The sequence below is a fragment of the Lactuca serriola genome, chromosome 3 (genome assembly GCF_051521515.1).
Source record: "Lactuca serriola cultivar US96UC23 chromosome 3, Lser_US96UC23_V15, whole genome shotgun sequence".
NCBI lineage: Eukaryota > Viridiplantae > Streptophyta > Magnoliopsida > Asterales > Asteraceae > Lactuca > Lactuca serriola.
In genome coordinates this window covers 154,829,585-154,853,904 of record NC_136410.1, presented here as the reverse complement: position 1 = coordinate 154,853,904, position 24,320 = coordinate 154,829,585, and the positions used below count along the sequence as shown (strand labels likewise).

General features: G+C 35.3%; 1 pseudogene; it reads left to right on the top strand.

Annotated features, from left to right (window-relative positions):
* The first annotated feature begins 1,912 nt into the window (after positions 1-1,912).
* Positions 1,913-22,876, top strand: LOC145095809 (alcohol dehydrogenase-like 6; annotated as a pseudogene).
* The last annotated feature ends 1,444 nt before the right edge of the window (positions 22,877-24,320 follow it).

The window sequence follows — 24,320 nt, the reverse complement described above, 5'->3', positions numbered from 1 at the left end:
ATCCCTCTATTAGCCATGATCCAGGTTCTGAACGTTTCGTTCCCAATAACGGTACGTTATCGTTTTGATCCTTGGCGGAAACGTATTTTGGTACGGAAACTCCACGATCCCACTGGATGGCAAAATTGATTGCTGGAACGTGTTTTTAGAGATCGCAATTGGTCCAATATGTGATTAGGATTGCCAATTTTGTTGTTTGGGTCGCCAATTTTGTGTTTTTGGAATGCCGATTTGGTACCCTATTGCCACTTTTTTGTCTAACTGGTCTCAAAATCTACCGGTTTTGCTATTGATTTTTTTTCCTTGTATATTAGGATTCGATTGAAGCAACTGGTGTGATTGAATTTATTGATTCGGTGGTTACACGTGGTTACACATGGAAATTCTCTCAACATGGCAACTATTCTGTGGGTAGCTTTCAATGCACCGCGATACACTTCTTTCAAAGTAGATTAAGGTAATGTTTTTTTTATCTTACAATTTCCAGTTCTTTATTTCTCCTCCCCATGCTTCAAATAAAAAACAGTTTAAAAATTGTACCCCGTTTACATCTTTCCGGTCGGCTGTCGTCTCCTCCAACTGGGCCATCTAACGTCGCCGCCTGTCGGGACAGCTAATTTTATTTGGATTGTTCTAATTTGATACCGTTGAAATGATGGTCTTCATTGTCACTCCTCTTCCATCGACGCTTAATGGAGGTACTCATAATGAGAATGAAGGAGAACAACTTCCCCTTTCGATCTGCCATGGTTATCATCCAGGTCAGCTGATAACTCTTTTTTCCCTTCTCATAACAACTCCTTGCCATCGACTTCTATACCAGAACTCGATTCCAACTTCGGTTCCTTCTTCTACACATATACCTACTATTTGATTTGGTGAACCCTAAGTTCTTGTATATCAACCTCTAATTATATGAAGTTTTCCCTTTTCCGTTGAGGTAATTTGAAGATAGTCATTCATACATACTTTTCTTGAATTCTTTTGTGCTTTTAATTAAGTATAATATTATATGTAGCTTTTAATCTTTCAGAAGACATAGGTTGTTGTACATCTGTGAATTCTTTATCACTATGAGGGAAACTTCACTTAAGAGGGTAATTTTAGACATTGGATTCATAAAGTTTGTCCAGATAGATGTTGCAGAGAAGATGTTTGATGAAAAGCCTAAGAGGGAATTTATCTAATTGGGCTCATTGATAACAGGTTACATCAATAATTGATACTTAGAACAAGCATTAGAATCTATTAAACGAGTGAAGATTGTTGGAGTGCAACCTAATGATCCCTTTTAGGTGATCGTTGTTTTGCCATGTGCTTACTTAATATGTCATTTGTTCTTTAAACTAACATCACTTTTAACCCTTATGCATCCAATTATGAATCTTCAAAATCGGATTCGTGACCTTCTAATCAAATGGGATGGCCATTTTACCCCTCCTTTTTTTACAAAAGTTCTTGTTTCTTTTATATGTAGGGCCCATATGGTGGTATAGGGGCATCAAGATATTGCTACAAATAACAATGTAGAATTGTAGCTTATATATTATTTTTATTGTGAAATGTTAGCAATTGTGCAGCTGGAATAATATTTAGAATACCACTTCGTGGAACACATTCCCATGCTTTTGTTAGCTCATTCATGGTTAGTATTATAAATAACCTTTTTTTATTCAATTAAAAAGTTCTTATTACATTTTTTTATTTTTTGATGTAGGGAACTGATGAGATTATAGATAAGTCTCTAAAAAGTCATGATGGATCTCAAGTATGTGAGGATTTTGTTAGTGCTTCTCAGACCTGGTTAAGCAAAATAAAGGTAAGAAATTTTCATTTTTCATTATTTATATAATTATATATCATATTTTTAATAACTCTATTTTTTTATATGTTTCAGAGGCTAAGTATATTGATGGGTGTTTTTGGTGAAACTAATAAGAGTGAATTAGCTGCTTTTATTTTATATGCTTTAGCCTTTCCTGACAATTTTCTAGCTCTTGTAGACACATGTGATGTAAGTTATTATTATTATTATTATTTTATCATTATTTGCATACATTACCAATTATAATTCGGTTGGATTCAGGAACAGCGAGTAAACAAACTTTGTAAAACATAAATTTGCATTATTTGCTTATTATTATTATTTTTTTTTAATATTATTTTTATCATAATTCAGTTGTTAATTCTGGATGTGCTGTAAAAATGACCAAAACTCCCCTCTAGAAAAAGTTTGCCTCCTCAGTTATGGAACAGCAGCAGGTTAACAAACTTTGTAAAACATAAATTTGCATAATTGATCCCTCAAGTTTCAAAGTTGCAAATTTGGTCCTTTTTTGTGGTTTTTGTCCCATCTCAAAATGAAAAAGACTATTTTTCCCTTGTGATATATATATAATTGCAAATTTGGTCCTTTTGGCATACTTTTGTTGTATTTTTGGTCCCTCCTCAACTTGAAAAAGACTATTTTGCTCTTCTGATCTCTTTTCTAGATAATTTTAAATAAAGGACCCCTCTTTTTAGTCATTTGAAAAGAAAATCCAAAAGAAATTACGTAAGGGCAAAATAGTCTTTTCAAGTTGGAACAGGATCAAAAACCGCAACAAAAGTACACCAAATTTGAAAATTTGAAACTTGAGGGACAAAAACCAAAGAAAAAGGCAAACCACAGGGACCAATTTTGCATTTTTCATAAATAAGAAAATTTTGAAAAGAAATATTGTAAATAGAATTGTTTTTATAGGTTTGGGTGCAACTTGGAGTGTTTCTGATGTTTCTAAAGGATCAACAGTTGCGATTTTTGGTTTGGGAACTGTCTATAAGTATCTAAACCTATTTTTATTGGTTAATTGAAATGTCAATTGATTAGGTTGCACAAGGTGCTAAACTAAGGGGCACATCTACGATAATTGGGGTGGACACTAATCCTGAAAAGAAAGAGAAAGGTAATAACACACGATTTATTTTCATAACAAGTGCTAAATCTAACAAGTCTTTCTTGATGTGATTAGTATTAAAATTGTTCATTAATAATGATTTTTGTTATTTTTGCAGCAAAAGCTTTTGGAGTAACAGATTTCATCAACCCAAATGACATTGATGAGACAGTTCAACAGGTACACTAGTACTATGTTTATGTTAATAAATACTCCAATAATAAGATTAATAAGGATAATATAGTTGACTTCTTATATTTATGATTTCAGGCTATCAAGCGACTTATAGACGGTGGTGTAGAATATTCATTTGAATGCATTGGAGACACTGAGATGATAAATATAGCTTTGCATTCTTGCTGTGATGTAACCTAACTAACTCCTTTCTTAATCTCTTAATCTTTAAAAGGTAAAAAAGATAATTATTTTTGTCATTAATTATTAGGGGTGGGGTGTGATAGTTACTCTTGGGGTTCCTAAGACAAACCCAAATGTAGCATGTCATTATGGATTATTTATTACTGGAAGAACACTAAAAGGGTCTTTTTGGAGGATGGAAACCAAAATTAGATATTCCCAGGTAATAAGTACACTTATTTCAAAAGATGTAAGTCTCCTACGTTACAATTTATATAAAATTAATAGTTTCAACATTTTATCATAGTTTTATAATTAAAAATGTTTATAATACATGTGTCTACCTTATCAGAACCATGCACCACCATGCTTCAAGAAAGAAGTTACAAACTTTTCATCTAGTTTAAAGGTATGGTAGAATCACACGGTTAACAAACCCGTATACTATTAAAATATACATATAATGCTAAAATATACATATTTCATCTGGTGTCTGTTAGGTTTATTCGTAACGCAAGGTACTACCGTACTACCACAGCTATCCCAGGATTATCATACCATAGCTTGCTATAGGTTGGAAGTAGTATTACATCTTATTTTGCTAAAATTACTTATTTTCCCTTAGCCTTGATCTTATCTTTTTTGTTGTTACAAGCTTTGGATATTTAGAGAAGCCTTAACCCAAATATGGATATTTAGATAAGCCTTGATGTTATCTTTTTTGTTGTTACAGGCTTTGGTGCCACTATTGTTGAAAATTCTTGTGTCTGCCCCTCAAGTTATACTTGGATGCTATCTTATTTAGCATATATAGATGTAACCGTTGTCCTTTTAATGTGTTAAGAACCAAGTTTTATTCAGTTAAGTTATCTACAGCACCAACCAATATTGTTCCTCTGTTTTTTCTTGTTTCTGCTGTTTTAATCCCTCGTTTCTTCTCCCCTAGTTCTTCTGTTTTTCCTTGATGAACTAGGTATAGTTACAACTGCGAATATCACTGATTACATATTCAACAGAAGTACTGCTATTAAAATTGAGAAACTTTTTACAGATGCTGAAAAGAGTCATAAAATCTTGATACTCCTTATAAACTCGTTATTGAAGAATAGTTGTTAATATTCGAGGGTAAACTTCATCGCCTCTAGTACATATAGTAGCAGGTATGTGTGGGCTTCTTTCTCTTTAATTTTGTTCGTCTTTGTCAAATACCAATTTCATTCTAGTTAAACAACATATGTGTTACTTTTTCAACATGTTTATAGTTTATATGAATCTATTGTAGGGTTTGGAAGACGTCTCTGATGAACCAATAAGCTCTTCGCAATGCTGGTGAGATGAAGCTTCCAATACAATTCCATTTGTTATTACTGTTGGAATATAATCTAGACTTAAGGGTATTTTGGTAATTATGTTAGAATTCTGGAAATTATATCACTATTTAATAAGTTAGCGATTAAATATAAGCAACTATTATAGAAGTTAAGGTTTTAAGAAGTCAATGATTGAACTGTGGTCATTGAAGAGTTGCAATGTTAGGAATAAAAGTCACAATGGTTTGACTTGTATTTGTATGTCTTATGTAACTTTGTAACTGATCTTCCTTGAAGTCTATAATAAAATTTTGGTTTTGTGTTTTACAATTCTTCTTCTCTCCCCTTCGTGTAATAATGTTCTTTCATGCTCTTTTGTGATTATGAGACATTAAATGCAAATTTAATTTAAAAATTAGTAAATCTATAAATAATATTTTTTTTAAACATTTAAAATTATGATACGGAAAAATATATGTCATCTTCATTTATGACATGGCCTTTCTTGACAGGGGCTTTCTTGATACGCATTGCGTGTCATTAACACGCGCGTCGTAAGGTTACGACACGCGAATGAGTGTCGTCTTCCTTTATGACAGGGCCTTTCTTGATACGCATTGCATGTCGTAAACGCGCATCGTAAATGAGCGTCGTAAATGAGTGTCGTAAATGCGCGTCGTCTATAGACGACGCGCAAAAGCGCATCATATCTCTTTATGACAGGGCCTTCCTTGACGCGCATTTGCGCGTCGTCTGAGCCTTTTACGATGCGCAATGAGCGTCGTAAAAGGCTGTTTTCCTAGTAGTGTATTGGGAGAAAGAGAGATAAATAATTTGTTAACATATTATGTGATTAATATATTAACTAGAAATAGATAATTAATATATGTTAATTTATTGTGTATTTAACAAATTAACATGGGATCAATTGTTATATAATTGATTTGTTAATTTATATGATTAATAAATTGATAAGAAATCAATTAGAATTAATTAATTAATTATTAATCAGAATTAATTTGGAATTAATTTGGGATTAATTGAAATTAATTAAATTTGCAAGGGGTGAATTATAATTGTTGAATAGTTGAAAAAAATAAGCAGTTCTAGAATCATCCAAGAGGTGGACGGTTTTGGGAGCCTCCTTAGGGTTTCTAGAAGCCTCCTGGATGAAGTTAAGGAAAGGATTTGATTTAGGATTGAATCTATTATTTAATCATTCAAATCTCGTTTTGTCCTTAAGCTACCTAAACTATAAATAGGACCCCTTATGGCCTCAATTTCATTCATGCTCTTCCTATAAGGATTATGAACAAAAATTATACCTCTCTTCTCTCTCTTTCTCTCTCTCTCTTTCTCTCTCTCTCTCCCTCTCCCTCTCTCTCTCTCTCTCTCTCTCTTCTTCATTCTAGGGTTTCTAGGTTTTGGGTGTAGGACATTAGAGGCACAAGATTTTTGGTGCTTGCTTTAATAAGTTTTCAAGAAGGAGATTGAAGTAGATGTTTATACAACAAATCAAAGGTATGTAACCCTAATTATTCTATTTGATTATACTAGAGATTCATTATGGTTCAAGTTAATTTTTGTTGTTCATAGCATGCTACATTCAAAGTGTTAAAGACATAGACCCTTTAGGTTGCATGTGCCCTTAAATGGTTAGTGAAATCTAATCTCGCAAGCACATAGCTAATGTAATCTATAAAACTCATCAGTGGTATCATAGCCTAGGCGTGGCTTACATTGTTTGTACATAGGATGAACTAAACAAAATCGATTTTTGTGAAAAGTTGTTTCTCATGTCGTGAGAATCTATCTCTCACAACGTGAGAACTACCAGATCCAGTATTTTGGATTTTTCTGCCTAATTTGATTTATTTGGTTGTTATTTGGTAATTATCTCTTTTAATATATGCCAAATCCGAATTTTGCTTATATTAGATAATTAAATAAAACCCTAAATGTTATGAGATATCCTTTGACTAAATAATCATTAATTAAAAGATTAATTAATATTATCCTTATGGATATTATTATTAATTTAATTAAATGATTAATTAAAAGATAAATATTAAATCCATAAATTGGTTTAAAGTTTAATTAAATTAAAAGTTTAATTTATATAATTAAAAGATTAAACCTTGTATTTTTAAAATGTTTTAAAATACACCTTATACTATATATAATTAAAAATTTAATATATTATATGTATAAAAAAGTCAATCAAATTGCTAGTACGCCTCATTCACAAAGCCATACTATAAGGGGAGTTGAAGGAAGCGCCCTATAAAATTACCGCCATTGGGTCTTCATTCTTACTCATCGCTCTCTTGTATTGTCAAAGGCTGTTAGCTTAACAGATTTGATAGGACATAATCTCATTAATATGTATAATGATATAAAGTAACTAAGCATTTCTTTATAAAATCCCACTCATGGTTACTTTAGGAAAATATGAAAAGTATGCTAATCCATGAAAAATGCACATCATGCTTTATATGTCGTTAGTGGAGCGTTTGTGGTTAATCGGCACATAAATATGGACTATAAAGAGATATGATAGGCATCTTGAACATTATCATTGTTAATGGAGCATGGTTGCATGATTATTCACATCTTGTTTGTGATCATCGGCATCCCAATCACAAAAGTGAGAGCATAATAAGAGATTAAACATGACATTGATAAGATTCAATGAATCTATAAATATCTAAGAATTTGATAAGATTGAAATTGGTAAAAGCCTTACCTACCTCAAATAGATTCAAATTTGATTACGATATCCCTTTTCAAAGTTCAAATAAAAAATATGGATCCTAGCCTTAATTTAAAACTTTGGGTTAATAATTAAGGATTAAATCAACTAACTTGAATTCTCTTGTTTCCCACTTTTAGATTTCTTATGAAGATAAAAAAAAATGGTATTTCTCATTCTTATGGAAATGGTCCCTCTCATCTTCAAGAGATGGTCTTCCAATTTCAAGTCAATGTGAAATTGTTTTCCCTCCCTTAGGAAATGATGGAAATAAATATCATTTTTCTTCATCTCTTCCACCTCCTCCTCCAATGACTCTCCCTATGTCACGTTTTCCCCAAGTTGAAAGATACAAAACTACTCGAGCCTTATTGGCTTATAAACATCAATATGGAAATTTTGTATGTGCGTATATTCTAAAAAAGGAAATCATACATCGACAAATTGGATAGAATAGGTGTCGTTTTTGCCAAGGAGGAAAGCCATTGAATTGATTATTCTTTTTCTTCCAAAGTCATATGACCAGTTTATTTTTAACTTTTATATGAGGAATATCGATATGAGTCTAATTGATCTGACCTAAATGTTGATTATTGTTGAAGCAAAAATGCTAAAGAGAACATCTAAAGAAGAGATGCTTATTGGGTCTAATTCCAAGGTTTCCATGGACATTCGTGACAATCGTGGTCTAGAAAGATTTATCTTCCCAATGCAAAGGGGTCATCCGAGATCAAACCGTTTGGTTGTATGGTAAAGAGAAAAACTAGTTCTAGGATCATTCCATATGTTAGACCCAAAGAGTCCATTTGGTTCTACTACCAATTGAAGGGACATTAGTTGCAAAGCTACCCAAATAACCTGAAAGATCTCAGAGATGGTAAAGTCAATTTGAATGAATCTACTTCAGGTACATCCATTATCTAACTCCATTGTTTTATGAGTTCATATTCATTGACTCTTAATACATGATGTGATGATCACATTTTGATGATATCAAAGATGCTAAGAGAAAAAAGGAAAGCTTGAACAAGGTGAGCCAAATCTGATCATGATAAATGGAGCTACTTCTTAGGAGTTAGGATAATTTAATAGATTTCTATTACTCTTAGGAGATGTCTAGAAACATAGATTTTTATTTTATGCGTTGTAAGGACAAGTTCCATCTTTTGGTTTACTTTCAATAAAAGTGAAATATTGGTTCATCTGGTAGCCTTAGTTTATATTTTCTTTCAAATGGAATTTATGAAAGTGTTGATTACATTTCTAATAATAGTAATATTAGTTGTGGATTCGATTCTTATAATATCGCGTGTGGTATTATCATAATTGACTAATTGAAAATAAATCTCATCACCAACTGGACAGATACTTGGTGTTGTACAATGCACATTGTATATTGTATGAGAATCTAGTTCATAGGAAAATTATAACTAATTCTTTGTTCACATGTTTATGTCAGTCAAGTTAAGGATTGATGAATCTAGTACTTGTTGATATGGACTATTCAGATCCACTACAAAGGACGATAATTCTATTTGTCATGATTTAGTAGTGTTTCAGTAAATATGGTTGTGTTTATAATATTAAGCATAATTCTAATACTTTGAAAAAGATTCAAAGAGTAGCAGAACGAATAGAAGAATCGATTAGGCAGAAAGATAAAAGTTTCTCCAATATGAAAGGAAAGGAGAAATAATTTAGCATCATGTTTTATGATCATCTTAACGATTATGGAACTATATCACAATTGATCCTCAAAGAACATCTTAGCGTAATTGAATGACTAAGAAGAGGAGTCTGATATTGTTGAAATGGTTCAATCAATAGATGAGTCATACTTTGTTTCCAATCAAGTTTTAGAGCCATGCTCTAGTTACTACAAATTGTGTCTTGAAACTTATTTCATACTAAGTAGGTTGACAACACCTCATGAAATGTGGAGTAATAATGTTTTCTTACTCTAGAATATTTAGAATTGGAGTTGTGATGTTTTTCATCAAAACAAAAGATAAACTGAGACCAACTCTATGAAGTGTTTTCTTGTCGAGAATCCACACGAAATCTTGAATATTTGTTTAAGCTCGTCAAGGAATGTTCCTTGAGAGAAAAATCATAGTTCAAGAAGTCTGTGGGGCCTTGTAGATCTTGAGAGTTTCAGGATTCAACCGACAATAAACCTTTTAGTTATCACTAGCACGCGACCTGAGGTTGATAACTGGTCATGTTTAATTGACACGTTCTTATTTCTATGCACCTTGCTGTTGATTTGGAAATGATTGTGAGTTCTATGTTTTCATTTAACTACAAAAGCAAAGCATGTTGGTCAGTAAAATTACATTGATCAATATGGGTGAACTGTTAACAACACAGAAGCACTGGTAGGACCTTGTGCTACCATAGGACAAGAAAAGTAGAATAGCAAAGTTCGGTCCATGAAGGAAAGCTAAATTTAAATTTGTTTTTTGTCCTAAACCTTCTCTTCCGATTGTATGCTGGAAATGATAGATTCACATGGATGAGAACGTATGCACCATAAAATCTAGGTGGCAAAGGTTTCACTCTAATTAATGAGAATGATTATGAGGAAATGATTTGGCTAGTAGATTTTAAAAGATATGATAAAGATCAGTATGGATATTGGTTGTGTTAATTGTGTTCTCAAATTCACAATATGATTACGGAATCCCTATTCATATTTCGAATTATGAGGAATAGCACGGATTGTTTGAAAATTCAATACATATATCTATAAGTTTTGAAAGGGATTAAACATACACATAAACTATCCAATGAAGGTGTATAAGCTTAAGAAGTCTACATGGATACTTATCGAAGCATCCTATAACAAAAATTTGTACTTCAGTAAGGAAGTCAAGAATATTGGTGAAAGTCCAGTTGATTTATAGGTACATGTCAAAGCTAGTGGCATCATAACTGTTATGCTAGTATTGCATATACCGTTCGTAGGGAACAAAGTTTTCAATTTTCAAATTGCGAAGTTTGGGAATAGTTTCTCTATGATAAACTTAAAGGAGAGGGCATTCATACTTTGTTTTGATTGTGAAAGTTTATGATAGGATTAAAAACTAACTTTTAATCAATGAAGATCGATTAGATCTTGAACAAGTATATGAATAAGAAACAGCAAGAACGCAATAATAATAACAAACAGCTTGAATCAAACGTGTCGAATGATTAAATAAAATCCTTAGAAGAGCTCGATTAAGAACATCAACTGTAAAGGATTGGAAGATTACAAGAACGATTACTGGAAAATATTGTTCTCTTGATAAATCGCTATATCGATAATCTCTAGAATCTTAACCTAATATGCATGCAAGCATTAACTTAAATACTATACATAAAAGGCTCTCGGTTGGACAGGCCCAAACCGGAGAATAAAAAGGCTAATCTAACGAGCCCAAAAGACGCAACATAAATAAAACTATTTACAGCCCAACAAGATGACGCTTCAATACTGCACACGCGTCCAAAAGTGTCAGAAAAAGCGCGGCCGCTTCAAATTCACGCGCCCTCCTTTTGTACCGTCGTTTGAATTTCTATCCTTTGAACTTCCGCCGCGTCGGCAACTTCTTGTCTTTTCCCCTTTTTAATCAGTTGTATTCAATTTAGGACCCACGTGGCTAATTGTTGGCCACAACCTCATTAGTAATCCCTCAGTAATAAACCAGCCTGTAAAATAATTAGTAACGGAATTTTGAAAACCTAGGATTTTCGTGCAAAGAGTGTAAAAGATAAAGAAATAAAGCAGCTCTTTTTGGGATAATCTGTGATGTCAATTATGACATGAAACTGATGATCCCGGGCACGAATCTCTTCCTTCAAGATCAAGAGAGACCTCAAAGTGTTAGTGTGGAATCCCGTTGAATTACGATCAAACATTTATTAATAAATGTTGAAAGGTTTCTTTTAATAAGGCTAAGTAAGGGTGGTTTCGCTTTGAGTCAACAATTCAATTCTTGATATAAGAACGAATGTGAACAAAGTACTTGTGAGACCGGTGTAGTCTGTTGAACAAGTAGGTTAGAGTTGATTTTTAAGTGACTTGGATGAGTATAAAATCTCAGATAAAAAAAATTATAACTGGATCCCATGGGAAGAAATGTTATGGTGTGTAACAATTTCATTGGAATCAGAAAAAAATTGAGATTTCATGAAGGTACATTCGTCAATTCATTGGTGAAAACTTGATCAAATTAATTTGTCACCGTCAATTCTTTGGTGTTGAATTTTGGGTTTCACTCAGCTCGTAGTGGCACGAAACTAAGATCATAAACACAGATGTTGTGTAACCATAAACCTCAGTGGTAGTTTCTGAGAGTCTCAAGGGTTACAGTGATGAAACGAATGTTATGGAGAAGTGTAATGGGGATGGTGAAAGAAGACATAGTACCTCTGCTGCGAAAGAAAGGACCAAGCAGGAGACTCTTAACTCATGTGAGAAGAGTGTGAGGTAGCTCACGATTAGAATAAATAAGTTAGCCTTATTGGGAAGACAAGGTTTGTGTATACCAGGTCGTGAAGGCAATTATTCAAAATCTTATGAGGCTTGGGACACATACAGCAGCATGCTTCTAGGGACACTTAAGTAATTTATCAAATATATCCCCATGAACAAACGAACACAAAAAAATGAAAGAAAATATTTTTGGAGTTTTTGAAATTTGTATATAAAAAAAAATAATAATAAAAAAAAAGACCTAAAAAAAATTATAAAAGAGTAAAAAAAATTATATATAAAAAAAAACTTGGAAAAAACTTGAAAAACTGAACCCGAGCGTTCGGTTGGTTTCGGTTCAGGAATATTTTGAAAAACCGAACCCGAACCTTCGGTTGGTTTCGGTTCTAAAAAATGTTGAAAAACCGAACCCGAACCTTCGGTTGGTTTCGGTTCCACAAAATTTTGAAAAACTAAGAAAGTTAGATACAAAATAAATACTTTAAATATAGAGAAAAACAAAATGGTACAAGAAATATACAACAAAGAGAGACTACCTTTGAGGTGATGAGCGAGTCAGATGATTGAACCGAACCCGAACGTTCGGTTGGTTTCGCTTCTTACGGTTGAGTTTGAGAGGTAGTGTGAGGTACTGAATCTGATTCCATCATACCTAGCCCTTGCAAAATTTTATTGAATGATGCTTCAGGAAGAGCTTTGGTAAAGACATCAGCCAGTTGATCAGTGGTTCTTACGAAGTGAACTTCGACATTTCCATCTTCCACATGATCTTTGATGAAGTGATACCTCAGTGCTATATGTTTGGTTTTAGAGTGTTGCACTGGGTTATGACAGATCCTAATTGCACTTTCAGAGTCACAATATAGTGGGATCTTCTTCATATTGAGTCCATAGTCTCGAAGTTGACTCTGGATCCAAATCACTTGTGATGTGCAGGATGCAGCGGCAATGTATTCCGCTTCAGCAGTAGACAGCGACACACATGTTTGTTTCTTGGATTGCCAGCTGACCAACTTCCCATCAAGAAATTGACAGCCACCAGTTGTGCTTTTGCGGTCGAGTCCACATCCTCCAAGGTCAGCATCAGAATAGGCTTGAACGAAGAAGCCTGAATTGGATGGATACCAAAGACCTAAGGAGGCGGTTCGCTTGAGATAGCGTAGGATGTTCTTCACTGCCAGCATGTGAGGTTCGCGTGGGTTAGCCTGAAATCGAGCACAATAACACACAGAAAACATGATATCAGGCCTGCTAGCAGTTAGATACATCAATGAGCCTATCATTTGTCGATAGAGTGTGATGTCAACAGCCGGTTTATCTAGTGAAGGGGTCAGCTTGGTGCCGAATGCCATTGGGACTTTGACTTTTGAGTCTCCCATCATTCCAAACTTCGCTAGGAGAGTCTTTGTGTAAGCTTCCTGATTGATAAAGATGCCTTCGGGTCCCTGTCTTATGTTTAAACCAAGGAAAAAGTTAATAGGACCCATTGAGCTCATTTCAAACTTAGTCTCCATCAACTTTCTGAATTCGGCTGTTAAGCTGGGATTCGTGGAGCCAAAGATGATGTCATCGACATAAATTTGAACTATCATAAGGTGGTTACCTTCCTTTTTGCGAAAGAAGGTTGGGTCAACCGAACCTTGTTTGAATTTGGACATCTTTAAAAATTTTGTAAGCGTTTCATACCAGGCTCTCGGAGCTTGTTTGAGGCCGTACACAGCTTTATCCAGAATGTAGCAATGATTTGGATGCTTTTCATTCACAAACCCAGGAGGTTGCTCCACATACACAGTTTCTTCAAGTTCTCCATTGAGAAACGCACATTTGACGTCCATTTGGAAAACCTCAAAGTTTTTGTGAGCAGCATAAGCCAGAAATATTCTAACAGATTCTAGCCTAGCTACTAGAGCGAACGTCTCTTCGTAATCTATTCCTTCCTCCTGACAGTATCCCTTGACCACCAGACGAGCCTTGTTCCTTATGACATTACCTTCCTTGTCCATTTTATTTCTGAAAACCCATTTAAGACCAACAACTGAAGCATCTGGAGGCGTTGGAATGAGACGCCAGACTTTGTTCCTTTCAAACTCGTTCAGTTCGTCTTGCATTGCTTGAACCCAATCAGAGTGATCGAGTGCAGTATTCACTGTCTTCGGTTCAACTTTTGATATGAATGAGTTAAACATGCAAAACTCAACCTTTGAAAATAAGGATTTCTGTTTTGCCTTCAGTTGAGATCGGGTCAGAACCTTTTCAGATACATCACCGACTATTTGAGAGATGGGATGATCTCTGGTCCATTTGGTAAGAGGAGGGTAATTTGGATCGAAGGTTGGATCTAGTTCGGCATTGATCATCTCTTCTGGCTCAGATTGGCTATCGAAATCAAGCGTCATATCATCATGCTCCCCCTCAATTGATGAGTCTTGAGAAACATGAGGTTCAGGGGTTTCTTGTGGTGCTGGATTTTCAGGCATTGAAGCACCTTCGCTTGGAGAGGGATCTTCGGTAGGAGAGGTACCTTCGGTTGTTGAAGGACCTTCGGTTGAAGTAGTAGAGCTTGGCTCCCTCTGGACTTGAGTATTTGGCTCCCCCTCGATTTGAGTACTAGTCTCCCCCTCGACTGATGCATTGTTGGATGGAGATTCATCAGTGGGCGATTCTCCTTCATGCATTCTTCTTGCAGCATCTTCGACTATCTGCTTCATATTATCTATTTTGTTGTCGGCTGCACCTGCTTCTGAGAGAGAAGCTTTTTCCGGTTCGTCAAAGAGATCCAGAAAATTCTCGTACATGTTGGCAATTGAGACAGTGACTTGACCAGTTTGAGGAAAGATTTCCCTGGCAGTGTCATCTATGGCCTGTAGCTTCTTGACATAGCTATCGTCGAAGGTCACATAGTATGTCTCTTCAATCCTTCTTGATCGTTTGTTTAGGACCCTGTACGCCTTTGAAGTGAGTGAGTAACCCAGAAAGATTCCCTCGTCAGCTTTGACATCAAACTTGTTGCGGTGTTCTTTAGAGTTAAAGATGAAACACCTTGAGCCAAACACATGGAAAAATTTCACGTTGGGTTTTCTGTTATTTATTATCTCATATGGTGTGAGCGTGAATCGCTTATTGAGATAGGACCTGTTCTGTGTATAACAAGCAGCAGAAATAGCATCAGCCCAAAAATAAAGAGGTAAGGAAGCGAAACTTAACATAGTTCGGGCAGCTTCACATAAGGATCGGTTTCGTCTTTCGACTATTCCGTTCTGTTGTGGTGTGTAGGGAGCTGAGAAATTATGACTGATTCCCTTTTCTGTAAGAAACTCTTCAAACTCTTTGTTCTTGAATTCGAGACCATTGTCGCTCCTGATGTTTCGAACGACCTTTTTGAGTTGGACTTCAATTTGCTTGATAAACACCTTCAGCTTTTGAGTCGCTTCAGATTTGAGCTTTAGAAAGAACACCCATGTAAATCGTGAAAAGTCATCAACGATAACAAGAATATACTTGCTACCACCGATGCTTTCGATAGATGAAGGACCACACAAATCGATATGAAGCAATTCGAGTGGTTCAACAACTTTTGTGTTAATTATGGATGGATGACTTTGACGACTCTGCTTTCCCATTTCGCATGCAGCACACAAATGCTCTCTGTCAAACTTTAGCAGTGGAAGACCCCTAACGTGACCTCCAGTGACAAGTTGATTGATATCTTTGAAATTGAGATGAGAGAGTCTTCGGTGCCACAGCCAGCTTTCGTCGGATTGAGCTTTTGATAGCAGACATATGGCTGGGTTTCCTTTGATGGGTTTCATGTTCAGAGGAAACATTTCACCCTTTCGTTCTGACTTCAGAATCACTTTCTTTGTCTTTTTCTCTATGATTTCAGAACCTTCATCATCGAATGAAACTTTGAGACCTGTACCTCCAACAAGCTGAGATACACTGATGAGGTTGTGTTGAAGTCCTTCCACATAGGCCACCTTCCTTATGGTAAAATCACCATTAGTTATGATTCCATATCCCTTTATGGTGCCGAAAGAGTTATTTCCAAACTTAACATTGCCACCATTTGCAAGAGATCTGTATTCCCTAAGCTCCTCTTTTCTCCCAGTCATGTGACGCGAGCAGCCACTGTCGATGTACCATTCTTCGTCAAACTGCTCGTCACTTATAACCTGCAAAGATTAAGCAAATTTAGGAACCCAAAGTTTCTTGGGTCCATGTGAGTTTTTCATGGGAACAGGAATAGTAAGAGAGATGTCAACTAGATATGTTCGTTTTATTAGAGTTGTTTCATCTTTCTTTTTAATGGTGAAGACTTTTATTTTGTTAGGATTGGGTTTGATCGCTTTGGACTCATGTTTGGATTCATCGACCTTCTGCTTTCCCTTCTGTTCAGCAGATGGACGAGGTTTTTGAGAACCAACGGAATTAGCGTTAGAGCAAGATGGAGATGAACGAGAAGAATTAGGAAGAGAGGATTTTGATTTGGATGGAGATGTCTTCCTTGCTGATGACTCTAGGTGACCCTTTTGCTTTTGATCGTTGGTGGGGTTAACCTTTGAGTCTTGTTCTCGTCTGACTTCAGAGCCGAACCTCTGAGTTCGGTTGGAGTTGTTCTTGGAACCGAACCTTTGGTTTCGGTTGAAATCCTTATCAGAACCGAACCTTTGTTTTCGGTTGGTATTTTCATGCGAACCGAACCTTGGCTTTCGGTTGTTGTTTTCTTGCGAACCGAACCTCGACTTTTGGTTGTTGGAATTATCAGGCTTTCTTATGGGATTATTTTCATACTTCAGATTCTTATCCTTGTGTGAATAGTATGCATTCTGGGAGTGCCAGAATTGTTTCCTTTCAGAAAGGTTTTTCTTGTATCTTAGGTTCCTTTCTATCTTTTTATCCCTCATCTGTTTAGGTTGATGATGAACGTTCGCTTTCGCTTTTGATGTCACCTTGGCTGGTTCCTTTAGAACTTTAGGAGTTTTTCTTTGAGCCGAGGGAGCAGAGGGAATATCTGAAGAAGATTCAGTTTCCCCTGAGGAAGTGGAAGGAGTATCGGATGAAGTTTCACTTCGAGCTGTTGGCGTTGAAGGAATGTCTTCTTTTGCTGAACGATCAATCTCTTGAGGAGTATCTTTTGTACCACTTGTGCTTGGTTCACTGAAATTATCAGGCTTGTTCAAGGGTTCAGGTATGTATCTCCCTTTCTTCATCCAGGAGTTTCTTTCAGACAGGCCGATGGTTTCGTTTCCATTATCAATAGGAGCTTCCCAGAAATACTCATCACAGCCATCAGCATTGTCTTCGTTAACAATAGCTGTGAGTTCAGCTGTTTGATGTTCGGTTACTCCAGTGACCTTGTATACCTGATTTGGAGTGGTCCTGACCTTTTGATATACGACAGCTTTTTCTATTAATTTCGAGGACTTTTGTTGGGACAATCTAGCGAATTCCACAGAATTTTCAGAAATAAGATTTTTGTGGTTTTCAGTTTCACTTTTAACAAATTCTGAGCAGTCAACCGTATCCTCTACAGAAATTTCACTCATGTTTTCGTCCTCGTTAAGCTCAGATGCGTTTTCAACATCGATTTTATTTTCTGAGCTTACTTTGGCATTAAGAGAGTCAAACTTTTGTATGGTTTCGGTTCTCAGTTTAAGTCTGTCATTTTCATCCAAAAGGTTTTTGAGCATGTCCTTGTGGTCTTTGGACTTAATGAAGGACTCAATTTTGTCTAGTCCAATTTTATAAGTTGGGTTGACATCATCAGATGATATCACACTCTCACAATTGTAAGCTTCGGCATCGATTTCATCCTCCTTAAATTCTAGGAAGGGCAAAATCATGCGATGGATCTTTTGGCCTATCTCACAATCCAAGTGAAGTTGAGTAATATTGGAATATAAACGTTTAGCAATTAAACAAAAAACATTTCGTTGTTTTAACAATTTCAAATTGTCTCTCTGCAAATAAATGTTTTCGTCTTTAACTTTAATTAATTCCGACTCTTTTAACTCAATCCACATTCACCGCTCCTCACTCTTCGACGCCACCCTGCTTAATTGATCAGTCAGGTTAGAATTGGTGACTCGAGTTTGAGTTAGGCTACTATCTAAATGAGAAATTCTTGTATTAACATTTTTTAGTTCTTTCTCATATGAGGATGATGGTACTTTAGATGAAATAAAAACAGATTGTACCTTCTTTATCAGTTCATCGAGCTCATTGAACTGTTGGCTGAGTGGTTTGGCCGTAAAGCACATATCCTCATGCACCTTCGGTCCGTTGCTTCCTCCATCGGTGTTGTATCCCCTCATTTGAGACACTTCAGTCACCATGAAGCATTTTCCACCACTGCTTTCCTCCTTAGCCGCATATGCCTTTCCATGAGTAGGCTTCCTCACTTCTTCGTCTTCTGAGTCAGTAGACCAAACTTCGGTGCTACCGAACTCATCGTCATTGACCGAACCCTGCACAATAAGAGCATTAATAGAAGGGTTAGCGGTAGACTTCTTCTTTCTCAACTCATCCAATCTCCTCTGCAGCACAGCTTCCTCATCATTTCCATTGTCCTTTTCAGCCATCTTCTTAAGAACACAGTCCTTAGCGTAGTGGTTCTTGCCACCACAATAGAAACAGCTTACTCCGGAATTGCCATCTGCTTTCGGTTCCTTTTTGAGCTCCTCAGCATTCGGTTCATTGTTTGCTTTTTCTGAGCTGTAACTCCCCTGCCAGTTTCTATTTTTGTTGCTGGGGAATCTCTTCTTTATGAACCTCTTAGGATTGGATACCATCATGGCATAATCCTCAGTTGTGAGGTCATATTCTTCCAAGTTGAGCTCTTCATCCTCCACCACAGCTTTACTTTTAGATAGGAGGGCCAACGAACCAAGACTGGAGACAACATTCTTCTCTTGAACCACAATCTTCTCTTGGGACTTTAGAATACCCACCAGTTTCGCTAAAGAATATGATTTAAACTGTTCATGGGCTTTGACTGTGGAAACAACTGCTCTCCATTCAGATCGTAGTCCGTTCGAGAAAGTAACCTTTTGTTCGATGAGCTTCCTTTCAATGTCGTGTTTTATCATCTTGCTGAGAAGATGATTGAAGCGATCAAATGTCTGGGTCACAGTTTCTTCGGCCCCTTGCCTGAATTCACCAAATTCAGATAGAAGCAAGGTTTGGATGGAATGTTCAAGATCTTCGTCTGTGGAATACAGTTCGCGAAGCCTATCCCACACTTCCTTCGCCGTAGTGCATGAGCTGACCAGTCTGAATGTGTCGGACTGAAGGGCGAATCTGATCAGCCTTAGTGCCTTAATATTGCACTGGAATTTGTCTTTTTCATCTTGCGCAATATTCGTCACGTCCTTAAGCAGATCGTTGTACTCTTTTTGCGTCTTAATAACTCTGGATGTCGCAGAATGAGAAAACGGTCCGTTGATGATAGCTTCCCATATGAGAAAACCATTGTCTTCCGATCCAATCACATAGTCTTCAAAATGATGTGCCCATACTTCATAGTCATGGGTGTACAAGATTGGAATCTTTGTCGTCGAACCGATGCTGTTGGAAATATTAATAGGGTTTGATTGCGTTGCGTCCATAATGATCGTAAAAACCTGTTCAAAGATCAGACTTGTAATAAAGCAGATTAGGGCAAAACAATAAATACTAAGATACGTCAATTAAGATGACGGCTCAATAAATATCGATGATTGCGGAAAACCCTAATGGAAATCTTTTTCACAGAAAAGATGTGTATCGATTACACAGCCTCCCGCTCTGATACCAATTGATAGGATTAAAAACTAACTTTTAATCAATGAAGATCGATTAGATCTTGAACAAGTATATGAATAAGAAACAGCAAGAACGCAATAATAATAACAAACAGCTTGAATCAAACGTGTCGAATGATTAAATAAAATCCTTAGAAGAGCTCGATTAAGAACATCAACTGTAAAGGATTGGAAGATTACAAGAACGATTACTGGAAAATATTGTTCTCTTGATAAATCGCTATATCGATAATCTCTAGAATCTTAACCTAATATGCATGCAAGCATTAACTTAAATACTATACATAAAAGGCTCTCGGTTGGACATGCCCAAACCGGAGAATAAAAAGGCTAATCTAACGAGCCCAAAAGACGCAACATAAATAAAACTATTTACAGCCCAACAATTTAGATCGTATAATTTTGATAGAACTTAGTCATAAACATTTGTTCACAAAGGAAGGACCATAGAGAGACATAGTATGCATGTTCATAACATGACATGACTGATGTTATTTAATTCAAGTGGTTGGTTGATTGCTCAAAACATTTTACAATGAATAAATTCGTAATTATTATGGTGATTAATTAATAGAGATGATTTATATTCAATAGGTTTGAGACCATACTTAATTAGTTTATTATTATGTTTCACTTTGCACGTTTACTTCATGAACAATTTAATTATTCAAAGTTCCACAGTCGCTTTTACTTTAGGAAGTAAGTAGTGAATTAAGATTGTCATGAATTGGACTGTAGATTGTCTAAGGAGTTTATACATAACAATTGTATTGCTACAAGATTAATGAGTACTTAGAAATGGATATTTAAATATTGGATAAAACCACACTCAGAGAATTACTTCATGGATTCTATCACGAGTAATTCTTAGATGATAATATCTTATATTCTTAAAACGGAGATATATGAGTTGTAATTTACAAGCCAGTTATGCTTTGGTATTGCGAAAACGCATCAGTAACATGATGTTATAAAATGTAGTGTCATGCATGAGTTGATGAGTAAAGGATACAAGCATATGAGTCGAAGTTTATTCGCTCCTTTTTCATTAACAGGAAAAGCGATATCTTTGGGCCCCTCGATGATTTGATGTTGACATGCATGTGCAAGGCCTTGCCTGGGCTGAATTGATGTGTTCAATTAGTAGTCTAAATCTAGTCATCATAAATCGGAAATCGGGACACAAAATCTTGGCCTAAGATATTGATTATGATCCATGTCTCACGTCCATATGATATCTTAAAGAATAGAGGAATATTTGTTCACTTATCTTAGGACTAATGTTTGATCGGATCAGAGTTCGATAGTTGTTTGGAAAGCACACTTTGCTATTTGATTTGGAAGTTATACCTATAATTTAGTTTTAGACTTACCCAGTTGGAGGCTATTGGATTAGGTGTCTTAGTCAAAAATTAAATTAGTATAATCTTGAATTATTAGCAAAGTTCTTTTTGGGTTCCCTCGTAATCAGAAATAGCTAGAAATGATATTATGAGAAAGAGAGATAAATAATCTGCTAATATATTATGTAATTAATATATTAATTGAAAATGGATAACCGATTTGTTAATTTATTGTGTAATTAATAAATTAACTTGAGATCAATTGTTATATAATTGATTTGTTAATTTATATGATTAATAAATTAGTAACTAATCAATTGGAATTAACTTATTATTAATCAGAATTAATCCAAAATAAATTTGGGATTAATTGGAATTAATTAAAGGTTCAAGGGGTGAATTGTAATTATTGAATAGTTGAACAAAATAAGCAATTCTAGAATCATCCAAGAGGTGGACGATTTTGGGAGCCTCCTTAGGGTTTCTAGAAGCCTCATGGATGAAGATATGGAAAGGATTTGATTTGGGATTAAATCTATTATTTAATTATTTAAATCTTAATTTGCCTCTAAGTTACCTAAACTATAATTTCGTTCATGCTCTTCCCATAAGGCTTAGGAACGAAAATTATACCTATCTTCTCCCTCTCCTCTTCATTCTAGGGTTTCTAGGTTTTGAGTGTGAGCTATTAGAGGCACGAGATTTCTGGTGCTTGTTTTCCAATTTTTCAAGAAGGAGATTAAAGTGATTTCTTTACTACAACAAATCAAAGGTATGTAACCCAAATTATTCTATTTGATTATACTAGGGATTCATTAGGGTTTAAGTTAATTGTTGTTGTTCATAACATGTTACATTTAAAGTGTTAAATACATAGATCCTTTAGGTTGCATGTTCCCTTAAATGTTAAGTGAAATTTTGCAAGCACATAGCTAATGTAATCTATAAAACCCATCAGGTGGAATGCCTAATGATGTCGGGAGCCTATAGGCTCACGTGTTGACAAAATGGCAAGTAGGTCATAAGTACATATAGACCTGCATTGAAGAAATGACAAGTAGGCTTTAGTTACACATATACCCGCATTAATGAAATGGAAAATAGTTCGTAATTACACATAGACTTGTGTTGATGAAATGACATGTAGGCCGTAAGGACACGTAGACCTATGTTGAAGATGAAAGGGTTAGGCTGTAAGTCTAAGATACACATATTTTTGGCAGAACGTAAGCCATTATTTGTATGCATGTATATGTATTGTGATATATGGCATTTTGAGGAACTCACTTTGCCTAGCGGTTACCCAGTTGTTATAAATGTTTTTCAGAAAATTCATTGACTCGTGAGAATGGCAAGGCTCAACTGTACATACACGCATTCACAATCATGTTTCCGCATAATGTAATAAATACTTTGATGCAAATGAATATTTTGAATAAATAAAAATGAAAAAAATTTCCTTAAAAATCGAGACGTTACGTTAACCATATTTTCTACTGATATTGGTACATGATGACCATTTTTCTTATTTTGTTATACTTTTTGTAGTGATTAAAGTTCCATTCTTTTCTTCTGATGTAATATAGATATCCCACCAACCTTTAAGAGTTCCAGTAAAACCAGAAAGTATAGTATTAACAATTTAAAGTTGAGTATTACCTTTTGGTTTATAAGCATTACCCTCCTTTACTTTTTCTTGAGTTTTTTTATCTTCTTTTTCAAGTTTCTTTGGTAATTAGACCTTCTAATGTACATACCATTTCTTAATGTTTTAAGTTCTTGATTGCTTTTGGTATATATTAAATTAGGATACGCAAATTCTTGGAGAAAACAATGATAAAGGCTGGTAAAATTGCAAGAAGAGAAGAAAAAGTTTCTGATTATGTTAAGAAGTAATGAGAGGGAATACATAACAAAGTTGCAAAGTATGCTTTCACAAACAGGCTAATATTAAGGTACTGAATTTGGAATTTGATATATGTCTAAAAATTATATATTTAACGTTGTTACTCTAAACAAAAGGGTAATACAGTCATTTACTTACTTTGGTCTAAAATAGAAACATATTGTGTATGTTGCTCTTTATTTGGTTGTTTTAGACAATATGTTTTTTTTAGAAACATACAGTCATTTACTTACATTTGGTGTAAAATAGGAACATCACAAGATCAAATAAAGGGGTGAAATATGACAATATTTTTTGGAATATATTTTTGAACATTGTACGTTCAAAAATCTATCTAGTTCTAACACTTTACTTTCAAGTTTTTGGATAAAATTGCTATAATATGTTAGATTTTTCATTGTACAAGCTTGTTGTAGTAAGGTATAGTACTTATGAGAATTTGAGAGTAAATTTCATCTATTGAAGTGATTAATGATACAAGTATATACATACAAAGTGAGAGCTACAACTAAACTAAACCCACATACATAGGCACGTGAAGCATACATCCTAAAAACCATGACTAACATGACCAATTCTAATGACTTAGTCTTATTGACTAATTGACTTCTTGATATAGCCGTTACTACCCCCCGGTAAGCTCAAGTGCAGGTCTGACTAGAAGCTTGTGTTGTATTTGAGCAATTCGATCCTTGCTCAACGGCTTGGTGAAGATTTTTGCATACTAGTGCAGAGAGGATACTTGGCAGATCTTGAGATTTCTAAAGTCCACCTATTCTCTAACGATATGAAAATCAAGAGTAGTGTGCTTTGACATGGTGCCGATAACGGGATATTTGCACATAAATGTGGCTCCAACATTATCACATAGTAAAATTGGAGGTTTAGGAAGCAAAACATGCAGGTCTCATAGGAGTTGTTGAATCCATAAGAGCTCAATAGTCGTGTAGGCAAGAGCTCTATATTCTTCTTTAATGCTTGATCTGGCAACAACATGTTGCTTTCTGGATGTGCAACTTATGAGATTAGGTCCACGGAAAACAGCAAATCCATATTGAGAGCGGCTATCATCCGATTCAGACAACCTTCTAGAGTCTGAATAAGCAAGGAGACAATATGTGTTGTGAGGTGTAAAATGAAGACAATGATGCATTGTGTCATTCATATATCTTAAGATGTGCTTTATAGCCTGCCACTGGAGGCTGGTTGGGACATGCATGAATTGAAAAGCGCGATTGATTGCATATGCAATTTCGGGCCTAGTTATGGTGGCATATTGAAGGGATCCAACGATTTGTATGTATAATTTGGGATCATGAAAAGGGTCACCAGAAAGTACAAGCATGGTTGAAGGATCGGCTGGTGTGGAAACGTATTTTGGGTCAAGCATTTTGGTTTTGGTTAAAAAGATCATGAATGTATTTTTGTTTGGAA